This window comes from Hevea brasiliensis, chromosome 2 (assembly GCF_030052815.1).
Source record: "Hevea brasiliensis isolate MT/VB/25A 57/8 chromosome 2, ASM3005281v1, whole genome shotgun sequence".
Lineage (NCBI taxonomy): Eukaryota > Viridiplantae > Streptophyta > Magnoliopsida > Malpighiales > Euphorbiaceae > Hevea > Hevea brasiliensis.
The window spans coordinates 79539343-79567342 of NC_079494.1; positions in this window are offsets into that span (position 1 = coordinate 79539343).

The window sequence follows — 28000 nt, forward strand, 5'->3', positions numbered from 1 at the left end:
GTGGGGTGCCTAACACCTTCCCCACCCGTTTACGGACCCCGAACTTAGAATCTCTGTTTTGAAGTGGTTTCATTTTTAATTTAACTTCTCAAATGGTTTTCTTTAGTTTCCCTCAAAACTAAGGTGGCGACTCCTCACTCTTTCCCACTTCGGTGAGTGATCGTCCGGGCGACCGCAAAATCCCATTGCGACACTACCTATTACGGTTTATAAATTTCGGGTCTTTCATATTTTTGTGTATGGTGGCACTATTCAAGTCAAAATGTTGACTTTTCTATACTAAATAGGTTTATTAGTTCTAATTGCACCCATATGCTACATTTTAGGTGTCAATTTTATTGGCATTGATTGCCAATTCAATTTCTAAGTCTCTTAAGAGAAATTGCAATTTTTCAATTTTGGTCCCCTGTATTCTACTATTCTAGTGGTCTTGTTACTGTGATAATTTGGCTAAGTGTCCTTCATCAAAGTTGTTCCTTATTGTCTTAGGTTTAATGCCCTATTTGAATCACTTCATTTGGAGTTTTGTAGCCCATGTTATGCCTATTTTCCTAAGGCTGGCCGGATTTGGTGTTACCCAGAATTCTAAGCATTTTCTAGATACTGGTAGTTTTGGTGTGCTGACTGCAGGTGACTTTTTGGATAGGTTATGGTTAAATTTTAGGTTTTTTTCATCATAAAAGTTGTAGGGCTATGTCTCAGCTTTCCATAGGTATAAAATTTAGGTCATTTGGACCTTCCTAGACCAAGTTATGGTCATTTAAGTAACTACGGTTCATTTGGTCATTTTTGTATAGGGCTGTGTGCCCTAATCCAGATTTGGCCTAATTGTTCACTAAGTTATGGTCTTTTCTGGGCATAATTCCTGAATGAAAAATGGTTCATTTTATGTCTATTTTCATTCCCAATTGACCTAACACCAATTGGGTTGGTAAATTTTCAGTTTTGGTCCCTGAAAGGGACCTGGGTCAAGTTGTCTGCATATTGACCTTAACCAATATGAATTGAAACTTGGTTCTAACAATTCACACACACCACAAATGGTCACAATTGACCATTTCTCAACCCAAATAAGGTCATTTACATCAATTGACCAATTCTCAACTTTTTCTCCAATTTTTCACATCTCAAAACCCTAATTACATAGAGTTCAAATCTAATGCATTCAAAGTGCATATTCAATGTTTACATACTTCATTCAACCTCAACAACCAATTAAACACATTAAAATCATTCATTTCAAACCCTAACTAAGGTTGGTCGAAATTCTCTTTTGGTCCCCCAACAAGTGTTTTCTTTTAATTTTAAGTTAAGATCTAAACTACTTATACTAAAAATAATAAACTAGAATTTTCAATTTAACTCACTAACCTTAAACTTTGAAGTTCAATATTCAATTCCACTCCTCTTTCCTTCTTTCTTTCTTGCTCAACCCTCTTCTCAAGTGAGGTTATCAAGTTCTAATGGATTAATTTGGGGTCAAGGTAAGGTTTAGTGGTTGGAAGCAAGCTTAAACTCAGGCTTTCATGATGGTGCTACAATGGTGGAGAGAGAGAGGAGGCTGACTCACTTGGGCGGAGAAGAAGAATTGATTTTTCTTTTCTTTTTTTAGGTATTTTATGTCTTTAAAAATGCTTTTGACTTGGTCAATTTATGTAACACCCTCACTGTATCCATTCCGTACATTCTACTGTTCCGGTGACCGGTGTCGGTCTGGATAGCTAGAACGTCTGGAAAAATATTTAAACTAAAGTGAAGAACCATAATTAACTCAAATATTAATAAGAAAAATTTAGAAAAAATTTTAGAAATAAAATAAAACCAAGTTAAATGAGCCGGTGCCCTAGCGATGGGTAATCTAGTGGAAAGTTGCGGTCCTCGCAGCTAGGAGCCCTAAACCCGAGAGAAAATTCATAAAATAAATTTTGGTACTCCAGAGAAGAGTCATTGAGGTTTCTATGACATTAGAATGCCAATAAAATGCTTAGAAAAATTTTTAGAATGGTACAGACGATTTTGGCTTAATAAGCCAAACGGAGGGCATTTTGGTCATTTCGTCTTCAGAGATGATTTTTGGCCGACTTGTCAAGTTAAGTAAATAATTATTATGACATAAAATATGAATAAATATTGCTAAAAATTTAATTGAAATTGAGTAGAAAAGAAAAGAAAAGAAAAATGAAAGAAATTAGGAATTATGACATCACATGATGTCATTAAAGCACTCCTACCCAATCACATTGTAATACCTATCTATAAACATAATTAAAAGCTTAAAATGGGCAGAAAAATTGAAGAAACAATATGCCTTCTTCTTCTTCCCAAAACCAGTCGTAACCCACTTCCCACACTTTTCCACCATTGAAGCTTCACCCAAGCTTCCAAACCTCTACCAAAACCACCTCAAAACCTCATATTTCCTTCACAAAAATTTGTCTCTACCACTAGAGCTAGACTTGGGCAGCCATTAGAAGAGGAGAAAGTGGAAGAAAGTGAGGTGTGAATAAGCTTAGAAAATCACCAAAGAGGTTAGTGCCATATTCTTTGCTTTTACATCTTTCTAAACATGAATTTAAGCTAAGTTAAGTTGAGAATTTGATAAAAATTAAATTAATGAGGCATGATTATGTTCCATGAAATTTTGGCAGCCTTGACATGAGTTAGGGTTAGGAGAATTGTTTGATTTAAAGTGACATATTAGCTGCCCTAGTATAAATTATATGATTAGTATAGCAAATTAGGGGTAAGAAGCATGAATTGGAGGCTTGGTCAATTACGGTTAGGGTTTTGAAATTTAATTTTAGTGGTGGATGAAAATGGACATAAGCTAAAGTTTTAATGGTTAATTAGTGACCATTTGGCTATGTTTGATTAGGAAATGAAGTAATTTGTGCCATGGGAATTGAAGTTAGATATGCTGCCCTTGAGTGCCCTGCAGGTCTGGATGTGAGTCCAGCCTGTTTGGGCAGCTATAAATGGAGTTTTAGAGGTTCAATTGGTGCAAGGCCAATTGGAAATAAAACTAGACACATAATGGCACAACTTTGATGGAGAAACCCTGCCTAGAAAACCAAACCAAGTTGACCTAAAAATTGCCCGAATCCGGGTGACTTGCATTCTGCCTGGGCAAAATGACTAAATGAACAGTATTTATTCATTTGGTCATAACTCAATGTAGAAAGGTCCAATTGACCTGAAATTTTACCAGACAAAAGCTGAGACATAGATCTACAACTTTTATGAAGAACACAAATCCAAATTCTGACCATAACCTAGTCAAATTTCCAACTAAACTTAGGTTACCAAATCTGGCAAAACCAGTTTTGCCCAGAATTTTGGATTCTGTCCAATCCGGCCAGTTATGGTGTTTAGGCCATAACTTGAGCTGCAAAACTCCAAATTGAGTGATTCAAAAAAGGAAATGTAACTAGACACAATAAGGAACAACTTTCATGAAGACAATTTTGCCAAATTCCTACTGTACAAATGACCAATGGAATAGTAAACATGAGGCTTGAAATCTGAAAATTGTAAATAACTAACGCTAAGCTTTGAAATGGAATTGGCAACCAATGCCAACAACTTTGGAGTGCAAAATGTGGTATGTTGGTGATATTTGAACCAATATACCTATTATCTATGAAAAAGTCAACATTTTAGTTGACTAATGAAATGAATAGTAAGCTTACATATAAAGTACAAATATTCAAGAAATGACTTTGTAATATGGCCTAGTAGGCCTAATGTGATTGGTTTGGATAGGTTGGCATGCCAATAGGGTTCTGATAGCAGTACTGCGTATGATGTTATACTTGGCTTTATGCCTTATTGCTTTTATGACTTATTAGTCATTCTGTTTGCACACCGGGAGACACATTATGACCGATGGTGTGACAACTTGAGGTACCTAGTACCCAGTACTAGTTTACCCTTTTATCTAGTCCGATCAATTTGTATAGGTTACTTGGGCATGGAAAAGTATAATTGTAATTGAACTGATTATTAAAGAAAATACGGAAATTAAATATTAAGATAAAGATCAAGAATGATTACAATAAAATAAACAAGCTCAAAATCATCAAGAAAATGATTAACAAAATGCTAGAAGGAGTTAATATCATAAAATGTAATTAGCCCTCGACTAAACAATAAGTTAGTAATTTTTTTTATAAACATAATAATTAGGAAATTATTATTTTTATTTGCATATTATATTTTTTTGTATTATTGGCACCACTAAGCTTTATGCTTAGCGCGTCACTTTTGCAACTCGTAGGTACTGAAGATTTGAACAGAGGGCCCAGTAGACCACAGATTGGGTAAGGCCGTTCACAGCTCTGCATAGTATCCGTGTCACCTCACAGACTACAGTGCATTAGTAGGACACTAGGTCCCATTTTGTATTTTGTGATTTTTGTAAGTTTTATAATTAAACTCTTATTTATCATGTATATTTGAAATATTTGTAATATAATTTTATATTAATGTAAGTATTTGTAACTTTGTGTTTATAAATAACATATGTGAATTTATTTATGATTTGAGCATGATGATGATGTGAAATGAATGAATGACAAATGGAGGAATTGTTAAGAAATTGTCATAAATTAATGTGATACAAATGGAGTTTGAGAATGATTGAAAATTATTGGAAGTGTTTTTCACAAGTTTCAAAGAACTGTTTTATCCATTTTTAGCCGGTACTCCGTTGAATTTTTTATAAAATTTTCGGAACCCCAAATGAATTTATAATTTCAATAAAAGAATTAAATGAGTTAAATTTCACAAATTGCACTTCATATCCATGAAGAAATAAATTAAGGAAGAATAAAAACGATTGAAATAAAATATGGTGTTCCGATATACTGTGTAACATATCTTGCTCGGCTACACTATAGACGGGTAAGGGGTGTCACAATTTAGGTAGGAAAATTAAAATTGTATTTTAACATCATTCATAATGTCATCCAATGATGTAAGCATGATGTAATAAACTTTTTCATTTTTCTTTTCTTTTGCATTTACTTTTTTTCATTAGTTATTTAATTTAATTCTTGATCCCGAAATTTTCTTTTCTCTGATTTTATTGGATAGTTAGGTTAGGAGTCAGCTCTAGGGGTGAATTGACCAAATCGCCCATCGCCAGTTCAATTCGGTTTGCAAATAATTCGATATTTCTTTCGGATCCCTGACCTAATTATTTGACCTACTTAAAATTTTTTTTTTCGTGATTTTCTCTTTTCCACTACGTTCGCAATAGTCCTTAGGACTGCGGCATCACATTTTTTGGTTCAAAATTTGAGTTTAGACTGACCTCGCAATCATTTCCCAAGAAGGTCACCCATCGTTGTGACTCCCAGCTCATTTAACTTTTTATGCTTTATTTTTCTTCTTTATACTTAACTATTTGGTAATTACTAATTATTTGCAGTCAAGGTTTATCTAGGTGTCTTAGATGTGGTTCTAATCCTCTTAATTATCCTGACCGATACCGGTCACCGGAACAATAAAATGTACCAGGCTATGCAAATAGGGGTGTTACAGGCTCAAAAGTGGTACCAGAGGCCTCCAGTTGGATCTATTGACAACTTGTAAGCTCTTTCAAAGAGAAGTTCATCAGTTGCATCCCTCTAAGGAAGCTATCATTTGACCTAAGGAAGATCAATCAGATGAAAGGTGAATCTGTATGGGATTACATCTCAAGATTCAATCTTGAAGTAATCTAGATTGAAAACCTTAATCATGAAATCGCTAGTAAAACAATCAAGAAAGGGTCCAAAAATGTGAAGTTTATTAACTCTTTTATTAAAAACCCTAGTTAGGATTACCAGTAGTTGAAGAACAGAGCTCATAAATACATCAGATTAGATGACGAACAAGTGACCCTTAAAAAAGAAAAAAAGTCTACTCAATCCAATGACAAGTGATTGGAGTGAAGAAGTTTTAGTGACAATCAATCTTATGGATAAGATCGAGAGGCTAATAAGGTCATTGAGAGTTATACAAGTTACACTCCCCTCAATAAATCCAAACCTTGGGTAGTAATATTAATACAAAAGAATGTTTGGAACATCAAATGGCCAAGGAAGCTAAATTAGATAGCACATGAAGTAGAGATAGGAGCAAATATTGTAGATTCCACAGTGACCATAGGCATACTACTGACGAATGCAAGCAATTCAATGATGAAATTAAAAGACTTATAAGAGAAGGTAACTTGAGAAAATTTACAAGGGACAGCCAAGCTCACAACAGGAAGGAAGAGAGTTCAAATAATAAAGACTATAATGAAATAGATCCAAAAGAACCGGTTGGAGTTATTAATGTCATTGTAGGAGCCCTTGATGACTACAGAGCTAGAGGAAAGAGACCAAAATAGACTAGTAGTGTAGGAAAAGTTCTCTCAGTTTAAAAGGAGAATTTATATAAAGATCTTATCATTTAAACATGAAGATTAAGAAAAAAATTAGGCAACCTCATTCTGACCCCTTGGTTGTTAATGTCACACCCTACCCCTCTGTAAGGCATAACATGATCCCATAGTATACCTAATGAATTACCAACTCCGTCTACTGATAACCCATTAAATATACTACAAGGGATTTTAAAAACTTTTCTTACTTATTTTACAGTGGTGAGCACTATTTACAGGTATTAAAAACTTTGGTGAACTGAAGTGAAACAATTAACTCATTTGATTTATTTGGAATTTCTGTAAAAATTTTGGCAGAGTGCCATCTGTATTTTGGATAAAACAGATCTTCAGAAAACTTGTAAAAGACACTTCAATAATTTTCCAAATCTCAACTCCAATACATTTCTCAACACAACAATTTATCAACTCAATTCCATAGAAATTTTTCAAAGTCTGAGATAAGGAAATATAATACAATTTTCACAAGTCAAATAACTCATAATTAATTTACAACTTCAAGGTACAATTTGAATTTACAACTGCTCAAAACCAAAAACAAAATGTACATACAGTGTCATACATTACAGTACAAAATGCCAAATGTGGTATACTCACTATACCCAAAAATCTCTTTGGAGGTATATGCACCCTAGTCCACGCCTGATCTGTCTCTCTACTGCGATAAAGAATAAAGCTATCATTTGAGACAATGTCTCAGCAGTACAACATTAACCAAATACAATTTAATTCACAATTCATAAGTCATGTAAATAGTGGATACTTAAAATCATAGTTAAATTCAAGACAGTAATTGTCAACAAGAATTTAAACTCCATTTGTCAATATCACAATAATTTTCATAAGTCAGATCATGTTTGAATTCAAAAGACAGTAAATGTCAATGAGAGTTTAAATCCATTTCACAATCTCACAATACATATCAATAAATCACACACAGCTTAATCATGATCTATAGTTCAATTCGTCCCAAAAGCCAATGGCTAATGAGGTATTCAATTCGTCCCAAAAGTCGATGACTAATGAGGAATAACATAGCTAGCTAGCAAAAATATGAGTACTCATCCAATTCGTCCTCAACAGGCACACACCTCAACACTTCAGCCAGAGAGGGAATTCAATTCGTCCCACTAGACAAGCTAATGAGGAATACAATCAATATACATGATAGCTGTGGTTTCAAACCATTTCCAATGCTTTTAAATCAATAAGTATCCATCAATGTCATTCAAACAATTTCTCATAGTTTCAAATCATTTACAATGCTTTTCAAGCAATAAATATTCATTCAAATACATTTCCACAATTTAAAACAATAATATACAAATAGTCAATATTTATTTCAATTGAAAATAATTCAAAAGAAATAGTTGTTGTGCACAAACCTCTGATATTTGTCCCCTGGTCTTGACTCAGTATTTCTTTCCCTTTTGCTGAGTCCTGGTTAACTGAGAAACACAATTTGAAGTGTTTCAGTGCTAAATTAATTTGCCTCTAACGATAATGTTCGATAAACAATTCACTGAATACCTTTATTTGCTTAATCACCTAATATACTGACCCTCGATGTTTTCTAGGTAAATTAGGTTTTAGTGTCCTTTATATGTCACATTCGATAGGGTTTTAGGGTTGGTACGTGTTACCAAACTCAATTCTATGTATATTGCGTTTTCTTGCATTTCATTGCAAATTGCTAGATTTCGGGATACTAGTTTGACCTAGCCGGACGATCTAGTTCCCTCGGTTTTTGGGTTTCGATCAAAACTACAAACTTGTAGATCTATGTCTTATTACACGCGGGGCAAAATTTCAGGTCAATCCGAGTTAAGTAGACCAAGTTATGGTCATTACACTATTGCTGGTCAAATGGCATCAAATTAGGTCAATTTTAGGTCAATTTGGTCAACTTTGGTTCGGCCAGTTTTTGGACCCGAACTTGTGCAAGCTTTTTGACTTGCTTATGGTCATTTCTGGGTTTTGGTATCTTCATAAGACTTGTAGGTATGGGTCTTAACTATTCATGGTTAAAATTTCAGGTCAATTGGACCTGTTTTGAGTGAGTTATGGCCTAAACACTCACTGCTGCCCAATTGGTCATTTTTCAGGTCCTAATTGTACCTAATCCGAATTGGTCATTTTCTTAGGTCACCTTGCAAGCAGAATTTTGGTATGCTTTCTAAATGAAAGTTGGCACATTTTGTGCCTAGTTCCACCTCCAATTGGTCTCATACCAATTGAGGTTACACATTTAAACTTATTGGCTAAAATGTACACTGCCCTTAGTTACCTTGCTTAAACACACATCAATCACACACTTACCTTGCAATATGTTTACTTCCCTACCAAATCTGTTTTGGTACATTACCAAAAACATATTCCACTTTACATTAACATTACTTTGGGCAGATTACAATTATCCTCAACACACCAAATATAATTCTAATTTCCAAAGTCCAAATACAATTACACATACACATAAACATTACTAGTTTTTACATACACTTTACACAACAATTTCATATACATATCCATCTATCCTTAATGCCACAATTCTGCCCATATCTTCATGAACACATATACTTATCCAAGAATCCCCAAGCTGCCGAAATTCTTCCTCAATACCAAAGTTTCCTACAATCATCAATTTTCATCCAAGTGCAAAAATCACCTTATACATATGAAATATTTTACTAGGATATTAAATCACCATAACCAACATAATTTCCCATCAAATATATGCAAAATTATCTCATCAAATACATAACTACATGGCTGTCCAAAATGAACACAACAATAACTCTTCAAACTCAAAAATTTTCTTCACAAATCCAACACCCATAACATGCACACAAAATTTAACAAAGCTATCTTCAAAAATGCTAACTTACCTTATGGTTGGAGCTTGCTAAACCTTGATTAAACTTCTTAAATTTGGTATCAAACTCTTCCTTGTGATGTGTAGACAATTTTTCATGAAGGGACCTAAGTGATTGAAGGTGAAATGGAAGGGTTAGATGAAGCTTTAAGGAAACGTCAATGGTGGACTTCTCTTCTTCTCAATTTGGCTGGTTTTATGGAAATGGAGAAGATGAACTTTCTGCTGGGATAATGGAAGTACAGCTGCCCCATTATGTGTCTATTATATTCCTTTAGTGGCCCACTCACTCAATTATAACTATATAATAAGCTTACATGTTTTATTTACACATTTTTCACTCCATTTTGGCTATTTGTATTAGGTACCCTCAATTTAATTTTTTATTTTATTTTCTAAGTGTAATATTATTTATTTTTAATGGACATTTAGGTCAAAAGACAATTCGGGATGTCAAATGACCATAATGCCCTCTGCTCGGTTGCATTCAGATTTTTCTGAATAACCGGTTTTGTCTGTTTTTTGATTTCTCACTTTTCTTTGTACTAATTATTTAATTTTTCTTTGATCTTTCTAATGATATTTATTCTTCAATAAGGGTCTATTTAAGTCCTAAAAATGTTTTCTAGGGTTCCCCGCAATGATCAGGCTAGTGAACGTCCACGCCGTGACTTCCTAAGTGTCACCCATCGCTAGGTTTCCGCCGCTTAACTTGATCACATTTCTTTGCTATTATTTTTCCTTTGTTTTTCTTGTATTTTCTTTTCTTGTATTTCATTATTTTATGTCTCCTCCTCATGTCAAAGTGTAGTTCTAGGCATCCTAGCTGTCCGACAACACCGGTCACCGAACAAGAGAACGCACTACCGAACTTTGGGGTGTTACAATTCTCTCCCCCTTAAAATAAATTTCGTCTCGAAATTTTACCTGGCATTAGTCTCTGAACAGCTATGGGTGCTGTCTCCTCGTATCCTCTTCACGTTCCCAAGTAGCTTCTCGCCCGAATGATGGTTCCACAAAGACTTTAACCAGTGTATCTGCTTGTTCTCACCGCTTCACCTCATATGCCGAATTTTTATGGGTTCTTCCTCATATGAAAGGTCTGGATTTACTTCAATCTCTTCAATCGATAGTACATGAGATGGGTCGATCTGTACCTCCTTAACATGGACACATGGAAGACACTGTATCCTTGCTATCTCCGGAGGTAATGCCAACCGATATGCCAAAGGACCCACTCTTTCCGTAACTTCATATGGTCCGATGAAACAAGGACTCGCTTCCCTTCGCCAAATCTCATAATCCTCTTCCAAGGAGAAACTTTGAGGAATACCTTATCACCCACTGCGTACTCAATATCTCTTCTTTTCATATCAACATAGGACTTCGATCGTGATGCAGCCTTGAGTCTATCTCTCGATCAACTGATCTTTTCCTTTGTCTCACTGAACAATTTCTCGCCCAATCATCTTCCTTTCACCTACCTCATCCCAACATAGGGAGTTCAACTTTCTACCATACAAAGCTTCATATGGAGGCATCCCAATGCTTGATTAGTAGTCGTTGTTATAAGCAAACTCAATCAAAGGCAAGTGTGTATCCCAACTACCTTCAAATTCAATCACACAAGCCCGTAGCATATCCTCCAATATCCGAATAACCCTCTCGCATCGCCATCCGTCTGCGTGGGTGGAATGTTTGTCTTGAAGTTCAATCTAGTTCCTAGGGCTCTCTCAAGACTACCCTAATCTAGAAGTGAAGCTAGGATCTCTTTCGACACAATTGATACCGCACTCCATGCGCTTTTACAATCTCATATATGTACAATCCGCCAATCTTTCTGTGCTATAGTCCATCCGAATCGGCAAAAAGTGAACAGACTTGGTCAATCACAACTATAACCCATACCGCATCATGACTACTCTGGTCCTTGGAAGTCCCGTAACAAAATCCATAGTTATTCGCTCCCATTTCCACTGCATCGACAAAGGATGTAACAAACCACCTGGAACTTGATGTTCGCTTTACATGCTGACAAGTTAGGCATTTGGAAACGAATTCATCTATATGTCATTTCATGCCCATCCACCATTAAAGCTTTTTCACCCTCAGACATTTTAGTTCCACCAGTGGTGCATAGCAAATGGAGACTCATGTGCTTCCTTCATAATGATTTGTCTCAATTCCACATCACTAGAACGCACACTCGCTTCGATGTAGCAATAAACCATCATCTCTCACAGAGAATTCAGGTTTCTTGCCCGGCTGGACTTCTTTCAGTAGCTTCTGATACTTTTCATCACTCTGAGCAGCCATTTTGATCTGATCAATCAACACTGGCTGTATATGCCAAGCAACTACTGTCTGTCCCTCATCATCAATCTCTAAACTGGCATGCTGTGCTTTCAATTCACATACCATGGACATAGGAGAAACTCTGAGATTTGCCATAGTCTTGCGACTTAAGGCGTCAGCCACCACATTTGCTTTCCCTGGCTGATAGTCTATTAAGCAATCATAATATTTGATGAGTTCTAACCATCTCCTCTACCTCAAATTCAATTCCTTCTGGGTGCCTAAGTACTTCAAGCTCTTGTGATCTGTGTAAATGTAGCATTTCTCCCCATACAAATAGTGTCTCCGCATCTTGAGCAAAAACAATAGCCGCTAACCTGGATCATGTGTTGGGTAGTTCCTCTCATGCGGTTTCATTGGCGTGATGCATAAGCAATGACATTCGATCTTGCATCAAGACACCTAACCCATTGTGAGAAGCATCACTATAAATCGTGTAGTCTTTACCCGAGTAGGTAAAGTGAGGACTGAGCTTACCAAACACCTCTTCAACTCATCAAAACTCTGCTGACATTTATCTGTCCATTGAAATTTTACATCTTTCCGAAGCAGTTTGGTCAGTGGAGAAGATAACATAGAAAACCCCTTCACAAACCGACGGTAATATCCAGCTAAACCCAGAAAATTGCGAATTTCTGTGATGTTCCTGGGCGGCTTCCAATTAAGGATAGCTTTTACCTTGCTGGAATCTACCTTGATCCCTTCAGCTGACACATTATGTCCCAAAAAGGAGATTTCTTTCAGCCAAAATTCACATTTCGATAATTTGGCGTATAGTTGTTTCTCCCTTAAAGTCTGCAGTACAATCCGCAGATGTCTGTCATGCTCCTCTGCATTCCTTGAATATATCAAAATGTCATTAATAAACAACACCACAAATTGATCAAGATATGGTCTGAAGATAGTGTTCATCAGATCCATAAAAGCAGCTGGAGCATTTGTTAACCCGAATGGCATTACTAGAAACTCATAGTGGCCATATCGAGTTCTGAAAGCAGTTTTTGGAATACTCTGCTCTTGCACCTTCAACTGATAATAACTAGATCGCAAATCAATTTTGGAGAATACAATCGCACTTCTTCAACCGATCAAACAGATCATCAATGTGAGGCAATGGATATCTGTTTTATTGTCACCTTATTCAACCGCCAGTAGTCAATGCATAAGTGGAGAGTACCATCCTTCTTCTTAACAAACAACACCGTGCTCCCAAGGTGACACACTAGGGCGGATGAAGCCCTTTTCAAGTAATTCTTGCAATTGTATCTTCAACTCCTTCAACTCGCTGGTGCCATTCTCGTATGGCGTTATGGAGATTGGATCCACACTGCATAACATTAATTTCAAATCGCACTTCTCTTTCTGGAGGTAATCCTGGCAATTCATCAGGAAACACATCTGGAAAGTCATGTACTATAGGGATGTCCTTCAACGCTGGACTCCCCACTTGGGTGTCTACCACATGTGCCAAGTAGGCTTCACACCCCTTTCTGATCATTTTTCTAGCTAGTGCAGCCGAAATGATGTTTGATGGCAATAACTGCCTCTCCTTGTATTACCACATCATCAGATCGAGGAAGGCCAAAAGTGACTGTCTTCACTTACATACAATCATGGCATGATGCCTAGCTAACCAATCCATGCCCAAGATGATATCATAATCTCAAGGGCATTTCAATGAAATCGACAGAAAGTGTGTCCTTGGATCACCAAAGGACAATCTCTATACATTCTATTAACTCGACCTCTTGTCCTAATCTGGACTTGTTACTAGCACCTCAAAGTCCATTTTTGTACATGGAACAAAGAATGCAATCAATGAAGCTAGCACTCACATAAGAATGGGTAGAACCCGGATCAAATAACACAAATACATTTTGGTGAAAAGTTGAGAAGGTACCAGCCACAACATCAGATGTCTCGGCCTCTTCCCTCTGACTCATTGCATAGACTCGATCGAGCACTATCTTGCTCAATGTTTTATCGTGCCTTGGCCGTCTGGTTACCTCTACCCCGCCTCTACCTCGCTGGGTGGTTGTGAACTTCTAGTGACAGTGGCTCGAATCGACTTCCGCAGTAGTAGGAGGTGGTCCAACTCGCGACTCCGGTGCGATCCTTGGCAAAGTGTCAGGTGCCTCCATAGTTATAACAGCTCCAATAGCCTTATAGCATATCCCACCATGATTTTTTCCACAAGTTTCACATTGGCGGGAGGGTAGGAACCTGCAGTACTCACTGACCAGATAGGGGAGGTCTCTGTCCTGAATATATTCCCCTACCAGATTTCTTGCCACCTCTGCCATGTCCCCCATAGTTCTTCCTCTTTCCAGTATGACCACTGGAATTCTATTCTACTGACTTTCCCTCTTTCTCTGTCTTCTTTGATCTCTTTTTCTCTGGAGCAGTCTCAAACTCAACTCTTTCCAACTCTAGGGCTTGAGAAACAAGTTCAGAGAAGTTAGTGTGTTTGAAGCCGATCACTTGTACTCTAATACTGGGCTTCAAGCCAGTTTCAAACCTCTTGCATCTCTCCCTGCTGGTAGCAAGCAAAGTTACTGCATAATGGCTCAGGCGGGAAAATTCTCTTTCATACTCAGCCACTGATCTGTTCCCCTGTTTCAAACTTAGGAACTCTTGCACTCCGGTCTACATAAGCATCGTGGACATATTTCGTCTGAATTCTCGAGGAAGTCATTCCATGTTAGCACCGCAGTTCTACTGATCGTGGGGAATGGTTTTCAACCAGTCATAAGCATCCCCCTGTAGTAAGGACACTGAGTATTCAAATTTAAGCTCTTCTGTACAATGTAGCTTCTTGAACACCCTATCCATCCTCTATAACCATTGTTCAGCTTCTAGAGGATCTACTGTCCCCTTAAACTTTGTAGCCCCTTACTTCATCAATTTATCATACTGCCTAGTAGGAGACTGTGGTTGTACCACTGGTGTCTGTATTGGGACTTGAGTAGGTACATTGCCAGCCATTTGTTGGAACATTGCAGCCATCTGCTGAGCGAATCGAGCAGAAATCGCAGATCGCAGGGCCGGTGTCACTGAACCACTAACATTTTGTAGGCCTGGGGCATCCCCTTGCACCTCAGCCTCAATAGATTGATCGACTGAACGATCACCCTCTTCCATATTCAATGCGAGGATTTAAGATCTCCTGAACAAATAACACAAGGAGATTTCCTCCTGTTAGTGCATTTTTATAATGTAATGTACTGTATGTATCAAACAATGATATTGAACAGTTGTACTATGAAGACAGAACATTCAAGTAACAGGTGAAAACAGAGTTTAAAAACTTTGCTCTGATACAACTAAAACATGTCACACCCTACTCCTCTATAAGGCATAACATGATCCCATAGTATACCTAATGAATTACCAACTCCGTCTACTGATAACCCATTAAATACACTACAAGGGATTTTAAAAACTTTTCTTACTTATTTTACAGTGGTGAGCACTATTTACAGGTATTAAAAACTTTGGTGAACTGAAGTGAAACAATTAACTCATTTGATTTATTTGGAATTTCTGTAAAAATTTTGACAGAGTGCCATCTGTATTTTGAATAAAACAGATCTTCAGAAAACCTGTAAAAGACACTTCAATTATTTTCCAAATCTCAACTCCAATACATTTCTCAACACAACAATTTATCAACTCAATTCCATAGAAATTTTTCAAAGTCTGAGATAAGGAAATATAATACAATTTTCACAAGTCAAATAACTCATAATTAATTTACAACTTCAAGGTACAATTTGAATTTACAACTGCTCAAAACCAAAAACAAAATGTACATACAAAGGTCATACATTACAAGACAAAATGCCAAATGTGGTATACTCACTATACCCAAAAATCTCTTTTTGGAGGTATATGCCTAGTCTCACTGATCTCTCTACTGCGACAAAGAATAAAGCTATCACTGAGACAATGTCTCAAGCAGTACAACATTAACCAAATACAATTTAATTCACAATTCATAAGTCATGTAAATAGTGGATACTTAAAATCATAGTTAAATTCAAGACAGTAATTGTCAACAAGAATTTAAACTCCATTTGTCAATATCACAATAATTTTCATAAGTCGATCATGTTTGAATTCAAAAGACAAGAAATGTCAATGAGAGTTTAAATCCATTTCACAATCTCACAATACATATCAATAAATCACACACGCCTTAATCATGATCCATAGTTCAATTCGTCCCAAAAGCCAATGGCTAATGAGGTATTCAATTGTCCCAAAAGTCGATGACTAATGAGGAATAACATAGCTAGCTAGCAAAATATGAGTACTCATCCAATTCGTCCCTCAACAGCACACACCTCAACACTTCAGCCAGAGAGGGAATTCAATTCGTCCCACTAGACAAGCTAATGAGGAATACAATCAATATACATGATAGCTGTGGTTTCAAACCATTTCCAATGCTTTTAAATCAATAAGTATCCATCAATGTCATTCAAACAATTTCTCATAGTTTCAAATCATTTACAATGCTTTTCAAGCAATAAATATTCATTCAAATACATTTCCACAATTTAAAACAATAATATACAAATAGTCAATATTTATTTCAATTGAAAATAATTCAAAAGAAATAGTTGTTGTGCACAAACATCTTATATTTGTACCCTGGTCTTGACTCGATTTCTTTCCCTTTTGCCGAGTCCTCGTTAATCGAGAAACACAATTTGAAGTGTTTCAGTGCTAAATTAATTTGCCTCTAACGATAATGTTCGATAAACAATTCACTGAATACCTTTATTTGCTTAATCACCTAATATACTGACCCTCGATGTTTTCTAGGTAAATTAGGTTTTAGTATCCTTTATATGTCACATTCGATAGGGTTTTAGGGTTGGTACGTGTTACCAAACTCAATTCTATGTATATTGCGTTTTCTTGCATTTCATTGCAAATTGCTGGATTTCGGGATACTAATTTGACCTAGCCGGACGATCTAGTTCCCTCAGTTTTTGGGTTTCGATCAAAACTACAAACTTGTAGATCTATGTCTTATTGCACGCGGGGCAAAATTTCAGGTCAATCCGAGTTAAGTAGACCAAGTTATGGTCATTACACTATTGCTGGTCAAATGGCATCAAATTAGGTCAATTTTAGGTCAATTTGGTCAACTTTGGTTCGGCCAGTTTTTGGACCCGAACTTGTGCAAGCTTTTTGACTTGCTTATGGTCATTTCTGGGTTTTGGTATCTTCATAAGACTTGTAGGTATGGGTCTTAACTATTCATGGTTAAAATTTCAGGTCAATTGGACCTGTTTTGAGTGAGTTATGGCCTAAACACTCACTGCTGCCCAATTGGTCATTTTTCAGGTCCTAATTGTACCTAATCCGAATTGGTCATTTTCTTAGGTCACCTTGCAAGCAGAATTTTGGTATGCTTTCTAAATGAAAGTTGGCACATTTTGTGCCTAGTTCCACCTCCAATTGGTCTCATACCAATTGAGGTTACACATTTAAACTTATTGGCTAAAATGTACACTGCCCTTAGTTACCTTGCTTAAACACACATCAATCACACACTTACCTTGCAATATGTTTACTTCCCTACCAAATCTGTTTTGGTACATTACCAAAAACATATTCCACTTTACATTAACATTACTTTGGGCAGATTACAATTATCCTCAACACACCAAATATAATTCTAATTTCCAAAGTCCAAATACAATTACACATACACATAAACATTACTAGTTTTTACATACACTTTACACAACAATTTCATATACATATCCATCTATCCTTAATGCCACAATTCTGCCCATATCTTCATGAACACATATACTTATCCAAGAATCCCCAAGCTGCCGAAATTCTTCCTCAATACCAAAGTTTCCTACAATCATCAATTTTCATCCAAGTGCAAAAATCACCTTATACATATGAAATATTTTACTAGGATATTAAATCACCATAACCAACATAATTTCCCATCAAATATATGCACAATTATCTCATCAAATACATGACTACATGGCTGTCCAAAATGAACACAACAATAACTCTTCAAACTCAAAAATTTTCTTCACAAATCCAACACTCATAACATGCACACAAAATTTAACAAAGCTATCTTCAAAAATGCTAACTTACCTTATGGTTGGAGCTTGCTAAACCTTGATTAAACTTCTTAAATTTGGTATCAAACTCTTCCTTGTGATGTGTAGACAATTTTTCATGAAGGGACCTAAGTGATTGAAGGTGAAATGGAAGGGTTAGATGAAGCTTTAAGGAAACGTCAATGGTGGACTTCTCTTCTTCTCAATTCGGCTGGTTTTATGGAAATGGAGAAGATGAACTTTCTGCTGGGATAATGGAAGTACAGCTGCCCCATTATGTGTCTATTATATTCCTTTAGTGGCCCACTCACTCAATTATAACTATATAATAAGCTTACATGTTTTATTTACACATTTTTCACTCCATTTTGGCTATTTGTATTAGGTACCCTCAATTTAATTTTTCATTTTATTTTCTAAGTGTAATATTATTTATTTTTAATGGACATTTAGGTCAAAAGACAATTCGGGATGTCAAATGACCATAATGCCCCTGTTCGGGTTGCATTCCCGATTTTTCGGTAACACCGGGTTTTGTCTGTTTTTTGATTTCTCACTTTTCTTTGTACTAATTATTTAATTTTTCTTTGATCTTTCTAATGATATTTATTCTTCAATAAGGGTCTATTTAAGTCCTAAAAATGTTTTCTAGGGTTCCCCGCAGTCCAGGGCTAGTGAACGGTCCACGCCGTGACTTCCCGGTGCGGTCACCCATCGCTAGGTTTCCCGGCTCGCTTAACTTGATCACATTTCTTTGCTATTATTTTTCCTTTGTTTTTCTTGTATTTTCTTTTCTTGTATTTCATTATTTTATGTCTCCTCCCTCATGTCAAAGTGTAGTTCTAGGCATCCTAGCTGTCCGGACAACACTGGTCAGAACGCACTACCGAACTTTGGGGTGTTACAATTCTCTCCCCCTTAAAATAAATTTCGTCTCGAAATTTTACCTGGCATTAGTCTCTGAACAGCTGTGGGTGCTGTCTCCTCGTATCCTCTTCACGTTCCCAAGTAGCTTCCTGGCCTGAATGATGGTTCCACAACACTTTAACCAGGTGTATCTGTTTGTTCCTCAGCTGCTTCACCTCATATGCCAGAATTTTTATGGGTTCTTCCTCATATGAAATGTCTGGATTTACTTCAATCTCTTCAATCCGATAGTACATGAGATGGGTCGATCTGTACCTCCTTAACATGGACACATGGAAGACACTGTATCCTTGCTAGCTCTGGAGGTAATGCCAACCGATATGCCAAAGGACCCACTCTTTCCGTAACTTCATATGGTCCGATGAAACGAGGACTCGCTTTCCTTTCTGCCAAAACTCATAATCCTCTTACAAGGAGAAACTTTGAGGAATACCTTATCACCCACTGCGTACTCAATATCTCTTCTTTTCATATCAACATAGGACTTCTGACGGTCTGATGCAGCCTTGAGTCTATCTCTGATCAATCTGATCTTTTCCTCTGTCTGCTGAACAATTTCTGGCCCAATCATCTTCCTTTCACCTACCTCATCCCAACATAGGGGAGTTCTGAACTTTCTACCATACAAAGCTTCATATGGAGGCATCCCAATGCTTGATTGGTAGCTATTGTTATAAGCAAACTCAATCAAAGGCAAGTGTGTATCCCAACTACCTTCAAATTCAATCACACAAGCCCGTAGCATATCCTCCAATATCTGAATAACCCTCTCGCATCGCCATCCGTCTGCGGGGTGGAATGTCAGGTCTTGAAGTTCAATCTAGTTCCTAGGGCTCTCTGAAGACTACCCCAGAATCTAGAAGTGAAGCTAGGATCTCTTTCAGACACAATTGATACTGGCACTCCATGCAGTTTTACAATTTCATATATGTACAATCTGGCCAATCTTTCCAGGCTATAGTCCATCCGAACTGGCAAAAAGTGAGCAGACTTGGTCAATCTGTCAACTATAACCCATATTGCATCATGACTACTCTGTGTCCTTGGAAGTCCTGTAACAAAATCCATAGTTATTCGTTCCCATTTCCACTCTGGTACTGACAAAGGATGTAACAAACCAGCTGGAACTTGATGTTCTGCCTTTACTTGCTGACAAGTTAGGCATTTGGAAACGAATTCAGCTATATGTCTTTTCATGCCCATCCACCAGTAATGCTTTTTCAGCCCTCTGTACATTTTAGTTCCACCAGGGTGCATAGCAAATGGAGACTCATGTGCTTCCTTCATAATGATTTGTCTCAATTCCACATCACTAGGAACGCACACTCTGCCCTGATGTAGCAATAAACCATCATCTCTCACAGAGAATTCAGGTTTCTTACCCTGCTGGACTTCTTTCAGTAGCTTCTGATACTTTTCATCACTCTGAGCAGCCATTTTGATCTGATCAATCAACACTGGCTGTATATGCCAAGCAACTACTGTCTGTCCCTCATCATCAATCTCTAAACCGCATGTCAGGCTTTCAATTCACATACCATGGACATAGGAGAAACTCTTAGATTTGCCATAGTCTTGCGACTTAAGGCGTCAGCCACCACATTTGCTTTCCCTGGCTGATAGTCTATTAAGCAATCATAATATTTGATGAGTTCTAACCATCTCCTCTGCCTCAAATTCAATTCCTTCTGGGTGCCTAAGTACTTCAAGCTCTTGTGATCTGTGTAAATGTAGCATTTCTCCCCATACAAATAGTGTCTCCAGATCTTCAGAGCAAAAACAATAGCTGCTAACTCCAGATCATGTGTTGGGTAGTTCCTCTCATGCGATTTCACCGGGCGTGATGCATAAGCAATGACATTCGATCTTGCATCAAGACACACCTAACCCATTGTGAGAAGCATCACTATAAATCGTGTAGTCTTTACCCGAGTAGGTAAAGTGAGGACTGAGCTTCACCAAACACCTCTTCAACTCATCAAAACTCTGCTGACATTTATCTGTCCACTGAAATTTTACATCTTTCCGAAGCAGTTTGGTCAGTGGAGAAGATAACATAGAAAACCCCTTCACAAACCGATGGTAATATCCAGCTAGACCCAGAAAACTGCGAAAAAGTTACTCCCCTTGGTCAAGAAAAAGTTACAAGTAAAAAGATATAATAGCTATAAGATATAATAACATATGGCAATATATAAAGATTACAAGAACACTTCATATAATAGCAAACTTATAAAGTGCAATTCTAAGACAAGGCATAGCTTATTGAATTTGAATCCTATCATGAATACAACTGTATTGTTTAGACACTCAAACCACATATCTAGTGTATGCTCAATCTAGAGGCAGCATAAATAGCTATTCTCAAGAGTAGCCTACAAAGAGCCAAATAGACTAAAATACAAATTTAGTAATTTCATTTGCATAGGACTTGTAAAACCATCAGGGAGTCTATTCAAAGCAATAATAGAATTTTGGCAAATAACCTTCATAGAACAATCAAGGACAAAAATCTAAATTAATGAGGAATGGTATTGTGTTCATATGGTAGCCAAAAATAGGAAAGCAATATTTTGTTTATGTGAACAGTAATGTGAATAGTAAATCACAATCTCAAGCATCAAGGTTGTCAAGCATGCCTAATTCTCTCTTAATAAAATTAAACCTATCTTCACACAAAAGTTTTGTAAAGATATCAGCTAATTCGTAATGTGTATCAACAAACTCAAGAACAACATCACCGTTTAATACATGATCATGTATAAAATAATGTTTAATGTCTATATGCTTAGTTCTAGAATATTGTATGGGGCTCTCGATCAAATTGATAGCACTTGTGTCATCAGATTTAATAGGAATGTGATCAAGAGATTGATGGTCGCCGAATCCACCAAAAATTAATTTAACTGAAATTATCAATAATGAAATATTTTTTGCAGTAAGTGGTAATCCAGGTCGAACCCTAGAGACTGAGTTACTAAATTTCGTGCACTTGTATAACAGGAAAAGAAAAGGTGGGGGGGTTATAACACTAAATCAAAAGAAAAAAAATCACGTTCAGAAATTAAAGAACTAAATTTAAATATGAAACTCTCAAATTAAACAAACTTCAGTCCAAGGTAATTCGCATTCCAATGCATGACTCGATCATAGACAAAAGAAATACAATTATCTCTTATAAAATACTTAACATAGATTTGCCAAACAGCTAGGTAAAACCCCTAACTTTCCTACACTCATCAATTCAAGCCCAGCACTTTTGTTGACTCTAATTATTAACTGAATTGGTATTAAGCAATCCTCATCAAATTAATAACTGCTTTAAGAATAGGAAGTAGTTAAGCTGAACAACGATTTATAAAATATAAATCATTTAATTCACCCTATTGTTTCCTTAAGTTATTATCGAAAACTTGGATCATAATCAATAAAACTTAATTGCTACTTACATTCAATCTTACATAATAATTACGGATTATGAAGATGAATTAGCAATTAATCAAATCAAACAATTAACTAATATGCCTTTTTAGCAAATCATTCAATAGATAAAAAATAATGAAATCGGGAAACAAATAGATATTCAAAAAGACATAATTTAAATTAAGAACCTAGTCTCACAAATCATGCATAAGAACTAGAATCCCTTGAACTGAATTTAGACTTTAGCCACTCATGTTCATGGCTTACAGAAAATTAAAGAAAAATAAAGAAGAAATCTAAAAAGAGAATAGAGAATAAAGGTTTTCTATGGTGTTCGAAGGTCTGAATGGTTGTATTTCGACTGCTACCTAAAGATGGTGTTTATACTCGAAAACCTAATCCAAAAATAAGAGCCAAACTTGTAAAAGTTTTGAAATTCAAAAGACAGATTTTCTGCTTCGCAATCATGATAGTTTTTCAGCCACTTCCCTTTCGAATATGCCTCTACCTTCTTCAGGAAAGTTGTAGCCCTACTTCTTAGCTTTCCAACGGGTACTCATTTGCTAAAATCCGAGGTCTACAGCTCAAGTTATGGGTTAAAAACTGAAACTGATTCTGATAGACAATCCAGCCCATAATTTTAACTTCATTGCCATTTTTGACAATTAAAATGGCTTTATCTCACTTTTAGTGTAACACCTCTATATGTATAGCTATGTATAATTTACTGTTCCGGTGATCGGTGTCTGTCCGGACAATTAAGGGGATTAGAACCACAATTAAGTCATTTAGAAAAGCCCTGAATGAAAATAAATAGTGATTACTAGATGGTAAAGTATAAATAAGAAAAACAAAGCATAAAAAGTTAAATGAGCCGAGGGTCACAGCGATGGGTGACCTTCCCAAGAAGTGACTCTGAGGTCAGTCTTAACCCTAATTTTGAACGGGAAATTGTGACACCGCTGTCTTAAGGACTATTGCGAACCTAGCAGAAAAGAAAAAATCACAAAAAAAAGTTGATAACTAGATCAAATAATTAAGTCAGGGTACTGGAAGAAATACTGAATTATTTACATACTGGATCAGACCGGCGAGGGGCAAATTCATCAATTCACCCCTAGAGGTGACTCATAACCTCACTATCCACTAAAATCTGAGAAATGAAAATTTTGAAATATATAATTAAATTAAAGAAGTGAGGAAAAATAAAAGGAAAAGAAAAGAAAAGAAAAGAAAATAAAATAAAGAAATATGACATCATCAAGCATGACATCATAAAACAAATATAATAATTATTTAATTAAATCATTTTTATGGATAAATATTAAAGTAAAGACAAAAACCATTAAAAAAATAAAAAAAAAATCCTCATTTTCTTCCAAATGGTCGGCTCACCATCTTCTTCCTCTCTCCCTCATATTTTTTCTTTCCTCCATTAATGAATCTTAGAGCTTACAAATACTAAATTCTAACCATAAAATTTATAGCTCCCAAAATAAAAACTTCATATTTGCTTATGGTGAGAAGATTAAAAGGGAAAGATTGAAGTTACAAAAAGAAGGAAAAGCCAAGTCAAGGTTAGTGTTTAAACTTATAATTTTTTTTTTTGTTAAATTCATGTTTATGTAGTTGGATTAACATAGAAATTGTGAAAAACTTAAAAAAATTACACATGTTAGACCAATTGGGGAATTTCGGTCAACCTTAGGGGAAATAGGATTTGCTTGAGTTGATGCAGTTGGTGGTGGAATTAAGTATAATTAAGTAGGTAGAAGTAAGTTATACACTTTAATTGCATCAATTGAAACATATGCCAAAATTAGGGTTCTTAACCCTTAGGGTTTTGGGGATAAAATTTGAGAAATTGGTAAATTTATGTACTTTGACCTAAGTGAGGTTTAAAATGGTTAATTGGAGTCAATTAGCATGCGTTTGAATGTTTCGAATTGGATTGGAAATAGAATGTGATGCTGTCCCAAATTGGGCAGTATGACCTAGGTCCATTTTAGGGACCAAAACTAAAATTATGCTAGCCCAATTGGTGTGAGGCCAATTGAAAATGAAATTAGACACATAAAGACACAATTTTCATTTAGAGACTATGCCCAGAAAATGACATTAAGATAGTGAACAATTAGGTTAAATCTAGATATTGTGCACTGCCACTGTACAAAAATGACCAAATGAATAGTATTTTTTCATTTGGCTATAACATAGTCTAGAAAGGTCCAAATTACCTAATTTTTAAGGCATTGGAAAGCTATGACATAGCATTACAACTTTCATGAAGAATACTAACCCAAATTCTGCCCATAACGAAGTCATTTTGCCACCCAAAATTAGTTGCCCAAAACTGCCATAACCTGAAAATGCCTAGAATTCTGGGTTAAAACAAATCTGCCAGCCGTAGTAAAATGCCCATATCTTAGGCTACAAAACTCCAAATGAAGTGATTCAAAAGGAGAATTAAAATTAAGACAATAAGGAACAACTTTTATGAAGAATACTTAGCCAAATTTCTATAGTAACTAAACCAATGGAACAGTGCAAATAGGGCACTAAAACTGAAAATTTGAATTTTCTCTTAGGAGACTTAGAAATTGAAATGACAACCAAGACCAACAAATTAGGCACTCAAAATGTGGTATGTGAGTGTAATGAGAATTGGTATACCTATTTAGTGTGGAAAAGTCAACATTTTGACCCAATGGTCAAATGAATAGTAACCACCATAATCAAGAATACAAAGAACTCAATTTATGGGATTATATAAGTAAAGTTTAAATGCAAATTTTAATTGCTAAAATTATGGTTAAACATAATTTGGATAAATATCGAAGCATCTTAATTGTGTGTTTAAGTGGAAAAATAGCCTTCCAAGGAAAGGAATCGATAGGAGTGAAATAAAGAAAGACTAACTACGAGGTTTGTGCACAATAAACTTATTTAAGTATTTCTTCTTGAAATTTGATTTAGTATGTAATATGAATAATTATTAATTGTTTTGGCTTTGGGAATTTTATTTGGAAATTATTGTGTTGCCTACTTTGTAAATGGAAATTTTGAGATAAAATGTGATTTGTGATTTGTATGAAATATTTAAATGTTGTGATTTGAAATTGTTTTTTATTCACACCTGGCATGACAGTCCCTTACTATGTTCCTCCTCCACTTGTGAGGGTGAGTTTGATATTTGAACATTTTTCTCCCTCTCTGGCTTGCCAGTCTGAGGTGAGTTTGGATGAGTACTCATTAGCTAGCTAACCACCTCCCTCATTGATCTCGATTAGTGGGGTGAGTTTGTATTGTTGTGGTGTAAAACACGGCAAAGTTTGAAAATTTTGTATCATGACCTAAGTGGTATTATTGATTGGCAATATTGTGTTTATTAAATTGTTTGACCAAATTTGTATTGTATGAGCTTTGAAAATTATGAAAAGAAATTGTGAATTATTTGAACTGTGATTTGTCAATAAATATTTTATACACCGTATCTTAAATTTTTATTATGCACTACTGAGTAAAATTTACTCAGCGATAGCTTAATTTTGCTGTCGCAAATAAGGAAAAGGGCATAGCAACAGAGTGAGCTGCTACAGTAAGAGAGGAGCACAGTTTGGAGATTTTTGTACGGGTATTTGTTGATACCCTTGTAGTTTATTTTGATGTAAATAGTTTAGTGTCATATGTATTAATGTAAAATTGAGCAGTTGTGCAATAAAAATAATATTATTTTTAAAATTTTTATGTCTGTAATGTAACACCCTCACTATAGCAATTCCGTACATTCTACTGTTTCGGTGACCGGTGTCGGTTCGGACAGCTAGAACGTCTGGAAAAATATTTAGACTAGAGTGAGGAGTTATAAATAACTCAAATAATAATAACAAAAATTTAGGAAAAAATTTGAAAATAAAATACAACCAAGTTAAATGAGCCAGTGCCCTAGCGATGGGTAACCTAGTAGAAAGTTGCGGTTTTCACAGCTAGGAGCCCTAAACCTGAGAGAAAATTCATAAAATAATTGTTGAGACTTCAGAGAAGAGTCATTGAGGTTTCTATGGCATTAGAATGCCAAGAAAATGTTTAGAAAAATTTTTAGATTGGTACAGACGATTTTGGCTCGATAAGCCAAATAGAGGGCATTTTGGTCATTTCGTCTTCACAGATGATTTTTTGCTGACTTGTTTAGTTAAGTAAATAATTATTATGATCTAAAATATGAATAAATATTGCTAAAAATTGAATTAAAAATGAGTAGAAAAGAAAAAAAAAAAGAAAATTAATGAAAATTTGAATTTTGACATCACATGATGTCATCAAACCACTTCCACCCAATCACCTTGCAACAAGCCACTAAAGAACAAATTAAAAAGAGATAAAATAAGGAAAATAGAGAATGAATTCTACACTTCACACTTTCTTCTTTGGCTGCCCATATCTCTCTCTCTCTTCCTCCATTGATCTTCATCCTCCAAGCTCCATTTTTCAATTAAAATCACCATGAAACCACTTGATTCCTTCATTAAATTTGATCCCTGCACTTTGATTAACCCCTAGGCAGCAAAAAGAAGAGGAGGCTTGAAAGTTTATCAAGTTGAGAATTCCATCAAACAAGGTTAGTGCCATATCTCTTTCTTTTCTCTTTGAAATTGATGTTAGGAGTATGAAATGAGTTAGAAATTTAAAAAAATGAAAGAATATGTTGAGGAATTGAAAGCCATAAATTTTGGCAGCCATGAGGAACCTTGAGGAACTTATGATTTTGATGGAATTAAATTTGATTAGTATTGTTCTTGATGAGTTGTGTATGGTAGAAGTTGAATTATAAGGTCTTATGCATGAATTGAGGTATTGAAAATTAGGGTTTTGAGCTATATTAGGGTTTGGCCATATTGATGGTAAATGGAAGTTCTAATAGTCAATTAGTGACCATTTAGCTGAGTATAATGAGGAATTGAAGTGAATTGTAGCTTTGGATTTGAGGTTGGGTGTGCTGCCTTTAGTGCCCTGTAGGTCTAGATGTGAGTCCAGCATTTTTGAGTAGCTATACCTTGAGTTGTATAAGTTCAATTGGAGCAAGGTCAATTGGACATGAAATTAGACACATAATGGCACAACTTTGATGAAGGAAAGCTATCCAGGAAACAAACTTAGGATGCCCTAAAAATTGACCAAATCCAGGTAGCACCAATTCTGCTTGTGCAAAATGACCAAATGAATAGTATTCATTCATTTAGTCATAACTCACTGTAGAAATGTCCTATTAACTTGAAATTTATATCAATAGAAAGCTTAGACAATTTGGGACAACTTTCATGAAGGACACAACTCCAAATTTTTTCCATAACTTAATGAAATTGCCCACCAAACTCAAGACACCAAAATTGCCAAAATGGATTCTGTCCAGAAATTCTTGGTACTGCCCTATCCGGCCAGTTATGGTATTTAGGCAATAACTTGAGCTAAAAAACTCCAAATGGAGTGATTCAAAAAGGGAATTAAATATGACACATAAAGGAACAACTTTCATGAAGAGAATTTTGTCAAATTCCTACCGTACAAATGACCAATGGAACAGTAACCTTAGTGCTTGAAATCTTCAATTGTAAATAATCAACACTAAGCTTTGAAATAGTATTGGCAATCAATGCAAACAAAAATAAAATGCAAAATGTGGTGTCTTGGTGAACTTACACTTAAGAAATCTATTATGAATTAAAAAGTCAACCTTTGAAGGGAAATGATCAAGTGAATAGTAACCTCAATAATATTAATGCAAGGGACCAAAACTTAAATTGCAAATGATAAGTTATATAAATAGTGTAATGAATAAATGGATCATATTAATGTATGAATGAGACATTAGTTCTCATTATT